Source organism: Drosophila erecta, unplaced genomic scaffold (assembly GCF_003286155.1).
Source record: "Drosophila erecta strain 14021-0224.00,06,07 unplaced genomic scaffold, DereRS2 tig00000329-arrow-arrow-pilon, whole genome shotgun sequence".
Taxonomy (NCBI): Eukaryota; Metazoa; Arthropoda; class Insecta; order Diptera; family Drosophilidae; genus Drosophila; species Drosophila erecta.
The window spans coordinates 75,952-95,685 of NW_020825223.1; positions in this window are offsets into that span (position 1 = coordinate 75,952).

The window sequence follows — 19,734 nt, forward strand, 5'->3', positions numbered from 1 at the left end:
GGAACCACCCAGATTGGACTATTGTAAGGTGAGTTACCGATACTTATAATATCCTGATTTAGCATATCTTGAATTTGTCTTTCGACCTCTTGTTCATAAGCCTGTGGATAACTGTATAATTTAAAATAAATGGGTAGATTATGCTTTGTATTGATGGTATGTTTGGTTTGATTAGTAAATGTCAACTTGTCACCTCCATGCTCTGAGCATGGTGTCAGGTTCCATATTTACATTTTGAAAATGACTCTGTTCTTGTGCTGCTATTCCTTCTACTAATTTGTATTTGTTTTTGTAAAGAGTTACCTCTTGATCGCGGTAACTTAATATTGCCTTTGCTTCTGCTAAATGTTTTCTTCCTAATAAGAGATCGTAATTCTCGGAAAAAGGGCGCAGTAAAAATTCGTTTGTTGTTGGGAACAAAATCTTTGAAGGTATAGTTATACTTTTGCTGATAATGAGCAATCCGTTGCTGGTATGAATAAGAATATTTGTATTCTGGATTAGTAGGTCAAATATGTTTTTGGATATCATGTTAAGTGTTGATCCGGTATCAATAAGGCATTTCAATTTATTTTTTTTGTATTTAATTGTTATATATTGGGGTTTTCCAAGGCTTGTGGCTGAAAATTTTCGGCCTGTTCAACATTGGGTTCTTGGTAGTCATTGCTTGTCTCGTCTGTATTAATCTGCTGTGGCTGTTGTGTTGTTTCTGAATTTTGGTCGTTTTCAGTTTGATGCAGTTATTCTGGATAATATTCCAAATGGTCGTAAGTTGGATAGTAAAAATAGTCATATGGGACACACTGCTGATAGAAACCGTCCTCTTGGTACAATGATTCGTCAATACTCATCCTAGTTTGTCCACTATCAGCTGGTCTGAGTTTTGTGTTGATTGGGGATTTTGATATTGGTGTTGTTCACACTATAAACTAATGCGTACACTTAATGAGTTCAAAATGTACGGCCAGTAGTCGTGTCTCATTTATGCGTTGCAGCTCCAGCTAGTTTTGCTTCGCTAACAGGAAGCTGACAGATCTTTTTACTTCCCCCTCGTTTGTTTTAACCGTGACTACCCGGACTTTAACATCTTGTCCTTTAGTCGTACTAATGATTCTTCCCATTGGCCATCTTGCAGGGTGAGTGTTGTCATATTTTATAAGAACCAGCTGTCCCTCTTTCAGATTTGGCTTTTCTTGGCGCCATTTGGTTCGCTGTTGCAATGACACCAGATACTCCTCTTTCCATTTCTTACAAAAAACAACTTTGATGCGTTGAATAAGCTTCCATCTATCCAAAGAGCTGATTGTCTTACTTTCGTCAAAATGTTCAGGAGCTCCAATTAGAGGTCTTTCCACTAGAAAATGACCCGGCGTTAATATGTCCTCACCATCGTTTTCGCTCCTTACAGAGACTAATGGGCGCGAGTTTAGCACTGCTTCGATTTGACATAGCAGCGATGCAAATTCTTCATATGTAAAGCTGTTTTCACCAATAACTCGTTCCACACTGAGATCTCGAAATGCACTCCTCCTTAAAGGCAAGTCGCACACAAAACTTTATGGCGTACCGCTGTTCCAGCGAACGCTCCATCGCACCGTGACACAACAGAAAAAATGACTTCGCTCTACGACACGTCCTACCACTTCTATTGCTCAAAGCGAACTGAGACCGAGCGCGTTGGAAAGGAGAGAGCGTGCTACGACAGGTAGTTACGTGACAATGAAACCATGCGCATTACTTTCATAACGCACCCTGTATATTCTCACTCTTGCCTCGTCTTGCAAAGAACCGTCGAAGAGCCTCCAGGAATTTGTCTGACGAAAGGTCGCTAACAGCTTCCAGATGTATCGCTTTTGTTGTCATACAAACAAATACACAAATGTATGCTTTATACGTTTTTTGACCTCTTCCCTTTGAGGAGCGAATCTGGAACGGTCCGGCGTAGTCGATTCCAGTATTTTGAAACGAGTAATCAGCCGTTAATCGATAAACTGGTAAATTTCCCATCAGTTGACTGGACATCTCTTGCTTGTATCGTATGCATACAATACATTCCCTTAAATATTTCTTTAAGGAATTTTATATGCCAAATATCTAGAACTCCCTCTGAATATAAGTTCTCATAATGTTAATTCCGCCATGCAGACTTTCTTTATGAGAATCCTTTACAATTAACCAAGTAAAATGTGACATATCCAGTATAATTCGATGTTTTACATTATACGTGTATCATTGCGTTTTGTAGTCGTCCACCAACTTGAAGTACGCCATCACTATCCAAAAAAGGATTTAGCGCCTGTAACTTACTCTATGGGTCTATGGGTCTAATGGTCTTTTGTTTTTGAATAGTCTGACTTCATGTCCAAAAACTTGCTGTTGTTGTATCTTTACCACAGCAATCTTCGCTAGCTTTGATTCCTCCACCGTAAGATGTGACGGCTGTTGCGATTTTCCTCTCAACTTTGCTATGAAGCGTAATACATACGCCATTACTCTAAGAAGTTTGTCGATCGATGAATACTTCGATAAAAGATGGTTTTGCAGATATTCGGATTTTATCAATGTGGATACCACAACAATTTCCGATTCCTTTTGAGTGGGCCAGTGTTGTGCATCTATAGATAGCCAATTCGGCCTTCTCCAACAAATTTCACAGATTTTAAGAGTTTGCTGTGATATCCCTCTTGATGCCACGTCTGCTGGATTTTCTTCCGATTTAACGTAATTCCATTTGACATTGGGAATTAGTTTATTGATATCTTCCACTCTAGTTCTGGCGAACTTATCTTTGCAGCGCTTGTTCTGTATCCAAGCAATAGTAATTTGGGAATCACTCCATGCATGCGTTGTAATCTTGTTGCTCCATAAAGCCTGCACTTTCGCTAATAATTTTGCTGGTAAATGCGCAGCACATAATTCCAACTTTGGAATTGCTTTTCTGTTTTTTATAGGATTTACTTTGCTTTTTGCTGCTAGCAAAGTAACTCTGCCGCCTACTTTTGTATACACAGCCGCTGCATATGCTTTCTCTGATGCATCGCAGAATCCATGTAGCTCCATAATACCTTTGGAGCATCCAGTCCAGCGTGAAATGCTAATTTCTTCTAAATCTGATGCCTTTAAAATCTATGCCTTTAGCATATTCCATCCACCAGTTTGCTAAGTTGGATTCCAATTCAACGTCCCAAGTCATCGGTAACTTCCACAGTTCCTGAATGAAACATTTGCCTTGAATCGTTACAGGTGCCAACCATCCTAGAGGGTCGAAAATTCTGGACAACTGTGATAACACTAACCGCTTTGTTATGCGTGTTAGCATTGGGTTTCTGCCGAAAACGTTAATGTATCCTTCCTCGGATCCCCTTGGAGTCCTAAGGTTTTGATCGATTCATTCTCCATATTGCCACTTGCGCCATTTAATTAGAATATCGAATATATCCTTTTGAATCCTAGGACCAGCTATAATAACGTCATTTATGCATAGTCCATTTGTCGTGTTTACGGATGCGTCAAAAACTACTCGTAGCTTCGTAGTTAAGCTTCCAGGCCTGATGATTGCTTGATGGGGTAAATAGTATTTACCTCGACCCGTTGTCTTTACAGATTCCATAAGTCCCTTCTTAAGGTATTCTTTCATGAATTCGTTGTGTGCAGCCCAGTTCTTTGGGTTTCTTTGAAACTTCATTTCCATTTGCATAAGCCTTGCCATTGCCTGTTTGCGAGAGTCCCCCAGCTTTGCCTCTTGGTGGAATGGAATTGAAACCACAAATCTGCCTTCCTCGTTGATGACAGTTGTTTCTTGGAATTTACATTCTGTAATCTGTAATTTAAATGTCTGTAATCGTCTCATCGGCTTCATCTTCCAATTCCCAAAAGCGTACCAGGTTCCTTAGATTTATTGTTGTAATAATTATAATTATAATTTTTTGCTTTGCTGCTCGAGTTATATTTCCGGACACAATCCATCCAAATGTGGTTTTTTGTCCCAAGATTCCATTCACGGTTTTTATTTTCTCCATCATAATCAGAGGAAATAGATCCACATCTATCATCATATCAATTCTGCTTGGCTCGTTGAATCGTGGATCTGCTAGCCTGTAGCCCTTCCACTCCTTGTTGATATCAATATCAAACTTTTTGCTGGGAATGGCTCTATGGAGTGTTGGTAAAACCAATGCTTCCTTTGATGCTTAGAAGCTGCTTGCAATTTTTGGTTTGATCGTCAGGTGGACACTATTTTTTTATAATTGAGTAGTCTGGGAGATACCTTCGACCTCTATAGTACTCCTTACTCTGGGAATCCTTAATATTTGTGCTGCTTCCTCTGAACTCAGCGTCTTCTGGGATCCACCGTCAATAAGCGCCCTCAACTCGTTGTAACCTCCAGCTTTGTTTTTCACTAAAACAACAGCTGTAGCCAATAGTGTGTCTTGGCCTTGCTTAAAGCTATTGCTGTTGATACTGCGTTTTGTGTCTTCATGAAGAAGACTGTTGTGTCTTTTGGAGCATCGATTGCATGTAATTTCCTTTCTGCAGTCGATAGCATTATGCTTTCCAAAGCATCTAAAGCATATGCTGTTCTTTTGATCGAATTCTTTTCTTTTCTCCATTGATTGTGCTCTGAATTTGCACTTTTCTTGTAGCAAGCTGAGCGGTATGCCTTTTTTACATGCTGTTCATACAGCTGCAAGGCTTCTGGCGAAAATTTCCGCAGCAGAATTTCTGCTAAAATTACGTCAGCAGAGCTTCCTATTTTTCCTTTTTGCTTTATGATGAATATGCTCTCGGTCGCAGTATCCAAAAACTTCCCTACATTTTTCTAATATGGGGCAGCAAGCACTCGAGATCCATTAATTTGTTGAAGTGTTGGGAGAATATTTTTTCTTATAACGTTTGCAGATAAGCTCCCACGCTGCTGCATAGCTAGCTGCTGATCCCGTTATAAATGGCTAACCACCATTTGAGCTTCTCCTTTTAAGCAGGCTCTTAAATATCCCAGCTTCCTTGTGTTGCTAAGATCCTTCCTGCTGTCTATTAGTTCAGAGAACAGCTCGTAAAATGTTGGCCATTCCTTCGCATTTCCATTGAACGTTGGAAGGTCCACTTTTGGGAGTTCTGGCACGTCGTAGTTGGAACTTTTGAACTGCTCCAACTTCCTCTGAAGTAACATCTCTAGTGCGGCAACTTCAGATTGCAGAATGTCTGCCTCATCTTGATCAAAGGCAGTTCTGTCATACTTGTTTTCAAGCAGTTTCAGTGTGTCCGTCACGTTGGGCCAATGACTTTTCATCATTGCCAGCTGCTTGACTAGTTCAATCTCACTTGAACTATCCAGGGTTTCGTAGATTAGGCTTACCTGTTGCGTCACCCTGTCCGCTCTTCTGTCCACCAGTTGAACCAGATTATCAACTGGACTGGAGCTCCGCTGGAAGCGTTGTTTTTTTTTTTCTTCTGTGTTTCTTACCACTGGTGGGGGAAAACAACAGAATTTCTCGAAGGACCAAAATGTTCACACTATAAACTAATGCGTACACTTAATGAGTTCAATTTGGGTGTTTGTATCTAACTGACTCGCTACTGCGAGGGCATCGCCTTTTTATTCATTCGTACATAGGTTCTTATCATCTAATTATATAATGCAGCGCTTGTAAGACGCTGCAGTCTGTAGTTGCCACTTATGCTTTCTAGTGACATGTTTATTGCAGCCCATAAATAGAACATATTTATAGTTTGCCTACTTATCATGTCTAAACACATATTTAGACAGGTGTTGTTGTCTGATCCTATTCTGATCGAATGCATTGATTCGATGGGTGTTAGAAATTGGTCGAGGTGTAAAGTTTATACGGTAGTTTGGTTGAATACCCTTGTATGCATGTTGGCTTGGTTGAAATACATTGTTCGGATTAGGGTGATAGGGTATCGGATGACGATAAGGTGGATTATGAGTTGGTGGTGTTTGATGACTTTGTGGAGTTTGATATGGCACTGGTGAATTATAATGTAGGAAAGGTGTTGGATATCTTCTGGTATTATTGTTAGTCTGATTAATATTGTGATTATAGGATTTTTGTGGCTTATCAGAAGAATTTTGTTCTTTAATAGAAGAGCTTGTACGACTCGCTTGTAGGTCATTTTTCAATAAGGGAATCAATACTGGATGTTATTAATCTTAAATATAAAGTTTTTTCTTCAGCATTTTGTTCTAATTGAAGCTTACTGGTAAGTGTTTGTCTGCGGTTTTCTGCTTCCTCCAGGAATGCTCGTACACTGCCTCTGAATGGGGTCCTCCGAAACTCCTCCAAAAGAATGTGGTTGGGGGTCTGGGGCTTATAGTTGAGTACCATTTGTCGTCTTAGCTGTGGCCAGGTGTTGATGTCGTTGGCTCCAATGCTGCGCATGACGTCTCCGCTGATGCTGCGCTCGACATGCCCAAATAGGATCTGCTGTTGGCGTTCGTCTCCGGTAACATAAAGAGCCAGTATGTAGTCAATTCGGCTTACAAAGGTTTAAGGTGTATCACCGTTGAACCTCTCCACATTGCCAATCTGGTAGGCACCTGGGTGCTGTCTGATAGGGGTGGCACGACTCTGGGTTCTGTAATTTTGTCGTTGTTCTCAAATTAATTTAATATTGTTATTTTTTGTTTTGCTTTATTTTATTTATTTTTATTTGTTTTACGGATCTTAGTTTGTATGTATCTTATTTTGTCTCTTCACTAATTTATTTTATTTTTAGGTTTTGCTCTTAAGATAGATTTTGATTTTCACATGGGTTGCACTATTTCTTTTTCGTGGGGTTCTGAGGTAACCAATTGGATTTACAGCCTCTCACAATTTCAATAACGTCTTACTGATATAAAATTCAGGTTTGTTGTTGACACTGAGTTACACGGTTTTGCGCTATTGTCGAGGTTCCAATAAAAACTTAACACGATATTGACCGTTACACGGTTTCGCGTTTTGTCGAGGTTCTAATTATAACTGAACACGATATTGACCGTCTAAAAGCCGGTGTCTAAAAGCGTGATGTTTTTAGATAGCGATTAAATAGATTTTAGCACTATCACGACCGACTGCGCCAGTTACATTATTCCTTGCTTTTGAGTCTATTAAATGGACCGTTGTAGTAACTAAGACGCTGAACCCGAAGATTTATTAAATAAAAGAAATTGCAAATCGAAATGAATTATGATCTTTATTCTTCAGTGTTCAACTTAAGACTGAAAATTAAATGTAAGTGATATTGAGGAGAAGCCTCTGTGCTTAAGAAATATGTTAGTGTATTTTTGGGAGAGCATTGCTCTTGGATGCTTAGGGAGAGCAATGCTCTTGGATTCTTAAGTTAAAGAGAAGCCTTGCGATTTTTTTACATGAATGGCTAAGTGCCGTTGCCCAAGTATTTGTTTATCGTTGCCAAAGGATTTGTTTTTCAAAATGCATACTGATCAGAGGGCATACAGTAGAGGAAGTGCTTTATTGTTCATGGAATTTATGAAATTGGCCGGTTTGGGTGGCGCAAATACGTCACTATATGTATGTTTATATATCTATATAAAGCCCTTCAGCTTTATGGTCAGTCCTTTTATGTTTACGTAGATACAGGGTAACAAAATATTGTTGTTTGTACAGTACTCGCTAAAGCGATATATGCATATTTCAATAGAGTATACTATTTTTGATCAGGATTAACAGCGGAGTCGATCTGGACATTTTCGCTTATCCGTCCGTATGAACGTCGAGATCTCAGAATTTAAAATCATCATCATTAATATTTATAATCACAATTATAATCTATTCGCGTGAACATCTAAGCACATCTAAGAACATCTCGTTCCTCACGATCCTGTACTTACGCGCCTGCACCGTTGGGTTAGCCTTCTCTTTGCGCTCGCCTTCCCGCTTAAACCGAATTATGAGTCGCTATTGCTGTCACTTTGTTATTGATGCTGTTGCCATTGTTGCTGAAAAGTCTAAAAACTTTTCCGCTGCCGGAGTCCTCGACCGCGGTCCCGTGCTTAGGCTTGGGGTTTAGGATGTTATGGCGGGGTGGTGTATCGTCCGTGAGTTCGGACCACCTTGATCGATCAATGACTCCACTGACCCTTCGTCGTCCTGCGGGGTCCTCGACTGTGGTCCCGTGGTTAGGCTTGGGACTTAGGATGTTATGGTGGGGAGGTGTATAGTCCGTGAGTCCGGACCACCTTGACCAACCAATGACTCTACTGACCCTTCTGATCGCGCCTTGTTTCTACTCTCAGGGACCGTCCTCCTGCCACTGCAAATTCACTTGTTTCGGGGCACAGCTCCTTGCGAACTCTCGCTTATTCTCCCTGACTGTCGATTAACCGCTCGCACATATGACTTCCGCGTATTTAGCTGACTGTCCCCAGCTGCGCCTGCGCGGGCCCTTTTATAGGCCGCGGGGATCCCGTTATTTCCCCCTTTTGCGCGCGGCTCGCTTGGGTACAAGGTCCAACCCAGGTCCCGTTCGACCTCTGTGCCCTTGGCCTGCTTGAGTCCATTTCCCGTTTGACCTGGTTGCCTTGACTCCTTCTATGTTCTAGCCTTCTTCGCTGTTGCCAGGCAGCTCTCCTTCACCTTGATTTGTGGGGAGTTTTAAGACTCCTCACAATTTTTAAAGCCCAAGGCGACTGCAATATATAATATAGTGGAACGCTTAACTTCTTGTTAAGCTAGGGAATAACTTCGTTTGACAATTCCGTATTTCATGTGAGTTAAGTCATGTTAAGTCCTCAGTTCGGGGTGAGATTTCAAAGCGCGACTTGCAAATCCAGTCCCACTTAACTATTGTTGATGGCAATTAATTGATATTGGCAATCAGCAGCGTTCATACCTGAATAGAGCACGGCAGAGGGAAAGCCCTCTTCAACTCCGGAAACTCGCTTGAGTCTATGCTAATTGGCTAGATTTTTATTCTCTGTTTACTACGATAATAAATAGCTATTTAGACCTCGAAAACATAGAAAAAGAACATCATCTACGATCGCGCCTGAGGTACTCTGCGCTGGAAACCATTCGCTCACTGGAAATATCGGATGGCAAAAATGAACTGTCCCTTTAAATTGACCAGTCTTAGCGCAGTAACAAATCTTTTCAAATGGATCTTTTTCACCATTGAATTCTGGAATAGCATTTGAAATGTCTTTTATGTATGCCTGTAGGGCAATTACCTTTGTGTCGTTTTTATTTGTGGTATGCTAGTGCTTGAATTTTAATCTGTTCATTCTTGATCTAATGATATATCTTGAATTAAAACAGCGGGTATTGTAAGGTTATTTAAATCCGTTTCCTCTATTTAAGAATTTTTGGTATCAGAGTCAGATCCTTCTTGCTCTTCCGAGTTAATTGTTTCTGATGCAACTGATTCGGTTTTGCCTGATACAATGTTAATGTGGTATTTAAAATGGTCGGGACTGTTATATCTATCTTGTATTTTTCTTTTACAGTTATCAAATTTGATCGAAGTCTGATCAAATATTTTGATACTTTAGACCAATGGGTATTTTCTAATTGTCTCTTTGCTCACGTATGAGTGTTCTTGCGTTGTTAAAACTGTCTAGTAATATTCGGGCATACTTATTGATAGTACCCTGCTAAATCTGTCTATTGTACATATGTCACTATATAATAAACTTTTTAGGTGATAGATTTAATTAAAAAAAATAACTTTTTCCTTTTAATATAATCTTTATATAATCTTTATTGGATAAGTTTCACCAGAGGTGAGTTATGAACTTATTTACAAATATATTCTTTCAGCCCAGCGAACCTTTTACAGAGGATTAACATAAGCCTTTTAGGTTCTACTTAGCTTTATATGTCAAGCTTACCGGATCATTAAGTTGTTATCGTTGAGCGGTTGGTGTCTTGGGAGAATATTATTTATGAGGCTTTTGAAGAGTGAAGCTTTCCAAAAGATCGGCTTTAGCTGTTTATATGAAGAGTGAATATGTCACTCCCCCACCTTTTAGATATTAGCTTGTCCTCAAGCGATTATTTCTGGATAATTGTGGTACTGGATTTTAAATTTCAATTATTTCTGTTTTTGATTCTGATCCTTTTTCGATATTTTTGTTAACAGTTTTACTTGGTTTTAGGTAAGAGGAATGTGGGACATTAGGAATATTTCATTAGTAGCTACGTTATACCAGGCGGAAGTTTTTATGTTTATCAGATTTTTGTAATTAATGTTGCCAATATTGTCTTGTTTTAGTAGTTTGGGATTAAATATTCCTAGTCGTGTTAGTTGTGAACCCATTTCAATGTCCTCGATATATTCGGAAAAATGTTCAATGTTAAATATTAATAGATTAATTATTTGTTCTTTTTTCAAAGAATTGGTCTGGGTGTTAATTATTTCTATACCATTATTGAGACTGTCAATAACGTGGGTTAGAGTGCTGACCTATACTGTGTCTTGTGATAGAGTCGAAATTTTTGTTGTCTGTCGTCTTCGTCTAGTGTGCCAAAAAGATATTTTTATGAGGAACCTACAAAGTTAACCAGTCCTCGTTTGTTTCGTTTTTAGATGCATATGCCAATAATTTCTCTTTCCATTTTCTCGGTTAATTTCCAATTCTCGGTATTTAATTTGTGTAAAGTTTTTGAATGCTTGACATTGTTTGATTATATTATTAAATGTTTCTTCTACTTCTGTAATATTTATTGTGAGACAGTGATGCATATAGGCGATGGGTATTTGTATTGTTCCAGATTCAAACAGTTGATTTCGAGTGTTCCTGCTGAAGTTTGTGTCGCAGTACAAGTAATTATAGTGATCATGAGTCCGATGATTGGGAGGTGTCGGTTTGCTGCAAGTATTTGCTGTCATTGACTATCTTTTTCTTTTTCAATTTGCTTTTATAATGAATAACGTTTTGGACTCTATTATTTTCGTTATAATGTTTTTTGTTATCTAATTGTTCTATTCTGCTTGTTTTACTAAATGGATTCTTTGATTTTGTACGCGTTAAGGGTGCTTGTCTAAATTTTGTGTCGATTTCGAAATCCTGTCCTTGTTTGTTAAGTAGGTGTGCCTGCGTAGAGAAGGATGTTAGCCGGTATCTGTCCGGTTGTGTTATGTTTAGTCTTGTGGTTGTTTATGTATAAAATTGTCTCCATTCGTGTTTCTTTATTTTCTCTGTTGTTCTCAGTATTGATTTTTTCATTCTGATTTTTTCACTTATGGTTTTATTAAGGCGTTCTATGTCTGCTATTCCTGTTTTACTTGTGGTAATATCTATTTGTATGTCTTCATTGTTTAGCAAAATTTTTAAAGAAGTGCTTATAAACGCGGAGTCTTTGTCTGCTTTAATTTTCTTTGGTTTTCCCATGTCGTCAAAAATTCTAGTAAGGGCCCGTTTTGCCTCTGACCAATCTCTACTATTTGTTTTAATTTTGAATATACGTTATTACAAGATAAATACTGTTTTGGCATAAAAATCATTAACATACATTTCACGTGGGTAATTTGTCTCTGGAGTTATTTCGAAAGCAAGTTTTATTGTTCTATGTTCTGTCTTTGCAAGGTTACAGATTTTGCAATCATATTTTGAATTATTAATTTTTTGAATTAGTTTATTATAATCGGGAAAATAGTGAGTTTCTTTAAATAATCGTATCAGGCTTTAACAATTTAGAATGTTGAGTAATAATAAATTCTTTAAGGTCAGGATAAGATTTTATGTCTTGTAACTTTATTATACTTTTCAAAATTTTCACGTTACTGTGTGGGTTAATGTGGGTTTCTCGATACGCTTTTTGAAAAACTAAAAAGTCTTTATCTTTTTCCAGGTAAGTAACACTGTTATTATTTAAGAAGTATTTAATGAGGATATCTGTTGCCTTTGTCAGGGTCATGTCAGTGTATTTGATGGTCAGTTTAGTTTTGGAAAAGTATTTCGTTGTCTCTACTTGCTCTACGGTATCTTTAATATATTAAATTTGTCTTGCAAAATAGTTTATTGGTTTTTCTGTAATTTCAATGTAGGTTTCGTTGCTGTAGATTTTGTTCTTAGCCTACCATGTCTTCTTCAATTTTGACGCGAGATAAAGCGTCTGCTACATGGTTAAGATTACCTTCTAAATATTTGATTTTGAAATTATATTAAATAAGTCTAATTCGCCAACGTTGTAATTTCATGTTAGGTTCTTTAATATCATTTATCTAAACAAGTGGTTTGTGATCGCTCAAAATCTTAAAAGGAGACTCCATATAGATATGGGCGGAACTATTTAGTTGCCCAAAGGATTGCTTGTAGTTCTTTTTCAATAGTGCTACAATTTTGTGCTAAATAGTGCTAAAATAGTGCTGAATTTTTAATGTTCTGCTTGCAAAGCTTACTGGTTTATTATCTTGCGATAACACGGCTCCTATGCCGAAATTGGTAGCGTCAGAAGTGACTTGAAATGTCTTTGTGAAATCAGGGCAAATGAAAATTGGGTCGTTCATTATGAGTGTTTTCAATGTTTCAAAGGATTTATTGTATTCTTCGTTCATTATATCTATTTCAGCTCCTTTTTTAAGAAATATTGTCAGAGGTTTTGCAATCTTTGCAAAATCTGGTATGAACTTACGGTAATATCCGCATAAGCCGAAGAAAGATTTAATTTCTTTTATTGTCTTTGGGAGGGGACATTTTTCGATTGCTTTAACTTTCTCTTTATTAGGTCGTATGCCTTCTGGACTTATAATATGACCTAAGAAATTTATTTGCTTTTTTAAAAATTCGCATTTGTCCAATTGGAGTTTAAGATTAAGTTTGTCAAAAACCTTTCTCAGTGAGTCTAGGTGTTCGTTCAGAGATGTTGAATAGATGATCAAATCATCTAATTAAACAAGGCAATGCTTGTTAATGAGGTCTTTTAGGACATAATTCATGCACCGTTGGAAAGTTGCAGGAGCATTTTTTAAGCCAAATGGCATGCGAGTGTACTCATAGTGACCATGTTTGGTCGAAAACTCCGTTTTTGGTATAGACTTAGGTTCCACTTTGATTTGGTGAAAGCCTTACGCTAAGTCAATCGTAGTAAAATACTGGTATTTTCCTAATTTGCCTAGTACATATTTCGTCCATATTAGGAATCGGACATTTATCATTTATTGTTATTTCATTTAGATTTCGATAGTCTACACCAACCTGAATTTCGGTTTGCCAGAGGCATCTATCTATTTGGGTACAATCCATAATAGACTGCAGTAAGAGGAGTCCCTTTCGCGTATAATACCTTGTTTTAACATTTCCTCAATTTGATACGAGTATGGTCTTTTGAAAACTGGGTTTTCGTGAACGGTTTTTATATCATGACGTATTATACTTGTGAATGTAAGGTTTTCATTTTTGCAATATTGAATGTCAATGAACTCTTTTAATAAAATTTTATGTCTGTATTTTTCCTCACAATTTAAATGTTCTAGTCTGTATGTGTTTATTTCTGAATCTTTTTTCGTTAATTATTGTTTCGTTCCGAAAGTAGTCTGTTAAACCGTTGCTTTCCATTAGAATTTTTATTCCTAATAGGATGTCATAATAAGGTGAAATTGAATCAATATAGAATACTTGTGTTTGTTGAAAAAGACCGTTGGCTGGAAAGTCTACACATTTATTTAATTTAGAATAGCCTGTCATACTTCCGACAGTTCTTTAACTTGAAGGTTGAAAAAGTTTGAGATCATCATGTTTATTGAAGAGCCAGTATCAACTATGCATCTATATCTGTGGTTATTAAACATGATATTATATATTCCAACATAATATTGGAAAATTTTCAGCTTGATATTGCTGATCTGTAAACATTTCTGTCTGAGTATTCTGTAATTGATCTTCGTGGAACCGTTCGTCGTTATTAATGTAGAGTTTAGTTTCGCTGGCTTCTTTAAAACGCTTATTCCACACTCTTGGTTGTTGGGGGGGCTGATAGTAGTTTCGGGTGTCGTTTTGACGGCCCTGAAGTTAGTCTGTTCTGAATTCGATGTATAAATTTCTGTTCTGATCAAATTACTGTTGTCTGTTCGCAGGAGTTTGTTTAAAAGGGGTTTGATTGTTTACGTTAGTGTTTTGGGTCTATGTGGGATTTGTTAATGGATAAAAGGGGCGAATGGGGTGAGTGTTTTTGATTTGATTAATGCTTGTAGGTTTATAGGTGTTAAGTGAATTTAAATTAAGTCTTGGCAGACTATCGGATTTTTTTTTATATTGGGTCTTCGTGTAGACCTTGTTGGGCGGTTTGTCTTAATTTTTGAAAGGTTGAAATGTCATGCCTCGCTAAGGTCATGAACAACTTATCGGGGAGTGAGCGTTGAATTGTATTTCTTATAGTAGTTGCCATTGCTTGTGTATAAACCGCTATATTATTTCGGTCATTTTCGTGTGTTAACTTATTTATAATTACAGTTGACTTATCTTCTAATTGTTCGCAGAATAGACGTAAGTTACCTCTAAAAGGTGTGCAATACAACCTTCCTAATAGTTCCTCCAGGGGCGTCTGAGTCCTGAATTCCGTTATTAGGGCGTCTTTTAAAGATGTCCATTCGTTGTGCATTCCAAATGGGAAAACCTTTTCCGCATCTCCGACAATTTGAAGTTCGATGGATCCAAATATGAAGCCTTCTGTCGAATGTCGTTCGAAGGGTATAGCTTCAACAGGTATTCGATACGTCTGATGAAAGAGCTGAGATTTGATGGGTCACCAGAGAATTGCGGTACTTGGCGTATTTGCCGAAGTAATTGAGAAAGATATTCCGCAGTTAACGCCATCATAAAACAAAACAAAAAATCCATTATAAAGGAATGACAATTGCATATGCAAAAGAATTAATAAAAGAATATTTGTGTACAAAAAATAGCGTAATTTATTTTCATAATGAAAGAGATTTCTTTACATTTCAAAACACCTACATAGAACAACATAATTAAAGTTATGAGAGCAACCAGTAAATGAATAGATATTGAAACATATTCAGAATTTAAAGAAGTAATAATAAAAAAACAAACTTAAATTTTTAAGTTTATTTTTAAACATTATTTTTAAACATTATCAACGAATGTAAAGTATGTAACATGTGCAAAACAGAACATAGAGACATTATATTAAATTACGAGTTAACGCCAAAATTTTCAATCCTAGAGAAATATATGTCATCGATTTTTATTTAATCGATAATAGAACATTCCTGTCATGTATTGACGTTTATTCTAAATAAGCCGCCTTAATTTAAGTGAGCTCTAGGGATTGGCTCGAAGCCAATTTGATTGAAGTAGACACCATTAGTAAAATCTAAGGCAGCAAACCCATATAAAAAGACAGGAGAAATCATCCAGATTAACGAAAAAAATTACGAAGAGAAAAACAGAGGCAGGAAAATAACCCATTATAAATCAAAATATAAAAAGAAAAAGAAAATTAATGAAACTAATTATAACGATAATTCCAGCACAACCTAAACCGACCAAGGCAATCTAACATAATAACACATTTTTGGTGATGATGATGATATTTTCTAATATGTTTTATCCAACATGTCTAAGGACAAAATCTTGAAGTTAACCCAATTCAAGCCAAAAATGGATATTTTATAATATTTAATACTGGATCAATAAGTTTACCAATCAACAACGAGTATCACTACTTATCTGTAAATATTACAAAAATTGAACAAACATATGATAACTTAAAATAAAAGAGAATATGAAACTTTACCCCAAGTTCAATATTTAGCAGAGAAATTAAAAAGAGAAATGAATGACATAAGAATAGCAAAGCGCAGCAAACGCGGCTTAGCTAATTTTATGGGCACAATTTAAAAATACCTTTTTGGAACCTTGAATCAAGCTGATAAAGAAGAGTTAGAATATATAAATTATTAATTTGTCCAAAAACAGCGTCCAAGCTGTTAATTTGTCTAGCGTCTCAACGAAGTTATAAAAACAGTAAATGAAGGCATAAAATTAATAAATTTATTAAGTGCGATAAATGATGGCGATTAAAGATTAAACATTTTATTATTTAATTCTACAGTTTACTGAGTATGTAGGAGATATTGAACTTGGTGCAGTTAACAAGACTTTGCATGTTTAATCCTAAATTACTAAAACATGATTATCTAACACATATAAACTCAGAAAAATTTTTACATATTAAAACTTCCACTTGGCTGAGAACGTATACAAATGAAATTCTAATATTTTCCCATATTCCAAAAGAAATAATTAAAACCCCAATCTTTACAATAATTCCCTATCCAGATAGTAATCAAAACATTTTAATAGAAAATGTACAAAATAAACTTTATATTAAAAATAATCAATCTTATTTGGCATCTTCAAAAACTTTAATAATGCTTAATGCTCAACGGGTATACTTAATCAATTTAATACAGAATGTATATATGTAAAAACTCAAAAGGAATTTGAAATCAGTTATGTCGAACCTAATATAATATTAACTTGGAACTTACCAAAAACCATACTTAACCAAAATGGCATAAATAGAGATAATAGGTTGTCAAATATCTCCCTTCCGCTTTTTTGCTCTTTATTCAATGCTTTATAAAAAGTGTTACAGTGATCGGATTTAGTTCAAATATGCGCCGTTTTGTTTGATAATCTGTTTCCATCTAGACGGCATCTTCATAATACCTCCCTCGTAGAAGCTCCCCTCCTTATTTGCGAAGAACTCGGACAGCCACTTTTCTCAAGCCTCTTTTGAGTTCAACTTTACACCACCAAGGGCATTCGCCATGGACAGGAACATGTGGTAATCACTTGGCGCTATGTCCGGGCTATATGGTGGATGCGATAAAACTTCCCATCCGAGCTCCCGTAGCTTCTGACGAGTCATCAACGAAGTGTGTGGTCTGGCGTTGTCCTGGTGGAACACTACACCCTTCCTGTTGGCCAATTCTGGACGCTTCTGGTCGATCGCCTGCTTCAAGCGGTCCAGTTGTTCGCAGTAGATGGTAGAATTAAGCGTCTGGCCATATGGGAGCAGCTCATAGTGGATGATTCCCTTCCAATCCCAGCAAACACACAGCAAAACTTTCCTGGCCGTCAATCCCGGCTTGGCCACTGTTTGGGACGATTCACCGGCCTTCGACCACGACCGTTTTCGCTTGATATTGTCGTATGTGATCCATTTTTCGTCGCCAGTCACCATCCGCTTCAAGAATGGGTCGAGTTCGTTCCGTTTCAGCAGCATATCGCAGGCGTTGATTCGGTCCAGAAGGTTTTTTTGCGTCAAATCATGCGGCACCCAAACATCAAGCTTTTTTTTGTATCCAGCCTTCTGCAGATGGTTTAAAATGGTTTGGTGACTAACTCCCATCTCCTGGGCGATGTCACGAGATGCCACATGCCGGTCTAGCTCTATGTATTCCATGATTTGATCGGTATTTGTCGTCACAGGTCTTCCGCCGGCTGGCTTATCCATGGTGTCGATTTCACCGGCTCTGAATCGTCGAAACCATTCCTCCGCGGTTCGAAGTGATAGAGTACCATCCCCCAAAACACCATTAATCTCACGGAACGTTTCTCTAGCGGATTTGCCTTTAACGAAGGAAAACTTTAAGATAGCGCGAATTTCGGCGTTAGTGAACTCCATGTTGAACGCAATATCCAAACTAATCATGCGTCGTTTTGTAGGTTATGTCAAGACCTTTCAAATTATGTATAGTATTGCCAGATACGAGCTCTGTAGCGCTTTGTACATAGCCGCGAAATTCAAAAGACAAAAAGGGAAGGGAGATATTTGACAACCTCATATAATAATAGAGGGAACCAACATAATAAAAGCGTTTAACTATTTCTTACAAATCGAAGACATCTCAATATCAAATACATTGTTAGATTACACACAAAACGATTTATGTCAACAACAATATCACTAAATTATAAGCCCTTTCTTATATACAAGCAAAATATATTTTAGAAATCCATATTAAAGCAAATAATAAATTTCAAATAATTATACTTACTATTTTAATAGTTTTATTATATCAAATTCAAAAGACAAGTAAACACTCCTATTGAATCAAATATTGTAAACAATGATGTAACAGCAATAGAAAATAATGTAAATCCTATTTTGTATCCTGACGACAGGCTAATTTCTTAAGGATGGGGAAGTAGCATATGTACGTAACTTTGTTACACATACTCACACGCACACACTCACCACACACACACAGTACATATGTGCCCCTTGATCACACCCACTCAATCACACCAACATCAAATGATACATTTGCCCAGCAACACACTTTAACTTACAACCCTAACACATAAGTCAGATCCCAAGCTCTTGGTGACAATAACAATTTCGGCCGCGTTAACATAAACAATTGATTCATAGGCATAAACATCCGCCGATGCCGAATTCGTTATTCGCGCTAAGCAACCAAATAGCTAACGCAGCACAAATCCTGGTAATTTTCCATGCGCAACTCTCTTGAAGAGCGCAACCCATTTGAACAAATGGGAACAAATGAGCCACTCAAGCTCATATAAACAAAGTCGACCAAGGGTTCGATAAGCGTTCAACTCACACTCCAGATTTAGGTTTAATTCATTCGCTCGATACTTAAGACGTAAATTGGCTCCGCTTCCGCGATTGTACATTTATTTGAATAAAGAATTTATATTTTTTCTAAATAAATTACGGTGGATTCGTTATTATACATTTGTATTTGTTTTTAATTATTTATTATTTCTATTTTACGTTTGAATTCTTTAACATAGTTTATGGTGCCTTTTAATAATTTTTTATTTTGTTTGCTCTTTTTTTTTTGTCTTATTATTTAATTTTCAAAAGATTCCCCATATATTTTTTTTGTTTAATTTTAGACTTTGTCTAAGTCGTCTGACCATCTTTTCATTATTCTTTTTGTTAGACATTTGTTGTGGAAGAAAAAAATTTTAACAATATAATGACACATTGGTAACAAATTTTTTGTCAAATATAGATTTACGTTTCTTGACTTTACTTTATTTATTCCATCTCAGTTGAGTCCACAGTCTTTATATCGTCGTATGCCATTTTTTGTATATCGATATTATATTTTGTAAATTTTATACTATTTATTAATGGTTTTCCCTGCTCTTCTCTATTATTTGTATCTATGTGATTTGAAATCATGTAGGTTTACATTTTCCTGCCTATTGTTTGTATAGGCTTACAGGCCATTCTGCCATTCGGGCAGAGGTTCTGCTCAATTTTACAATGTTTCTGAATAATAGAATTATGAAGATGACGCTAACGCTGATCAAGAGGACAAGCAAGAACTTAAAGTAAATGCCCTTCGCTCAACCAAATGTTGGAGTTGTTATGGCGCGGGTCCTCGATACCAGAATTGTTCAAAACCCCTTCGAGTATTGTGTTATGGATGTGGGAAACTGGACAAGTACAAGCCTAGCTGTCCAGATTTTAAACCGTCTTTGAACGAGAACTACTACGTTGAACTACTAGACTCTTTCACGAGCAATTAAAAGAATACAAAAGGCGACGAGCATTAATCTTTATAGACGCGGTAAACCTCCGTCCGAAACGCCGGTCCACTGACCGTCTAAGACGTTATTGGTTACAAAAACACCTGTTCAAACAAGGATCATTTTCCTCTCTAGTTCACAAGAAAAATGACATCCGACCGATTAACTATATTACCTGTTGCATAATAAAGGTGTCATCGGCGGTAATATAGTCCTGGTAGTTTTGAAGC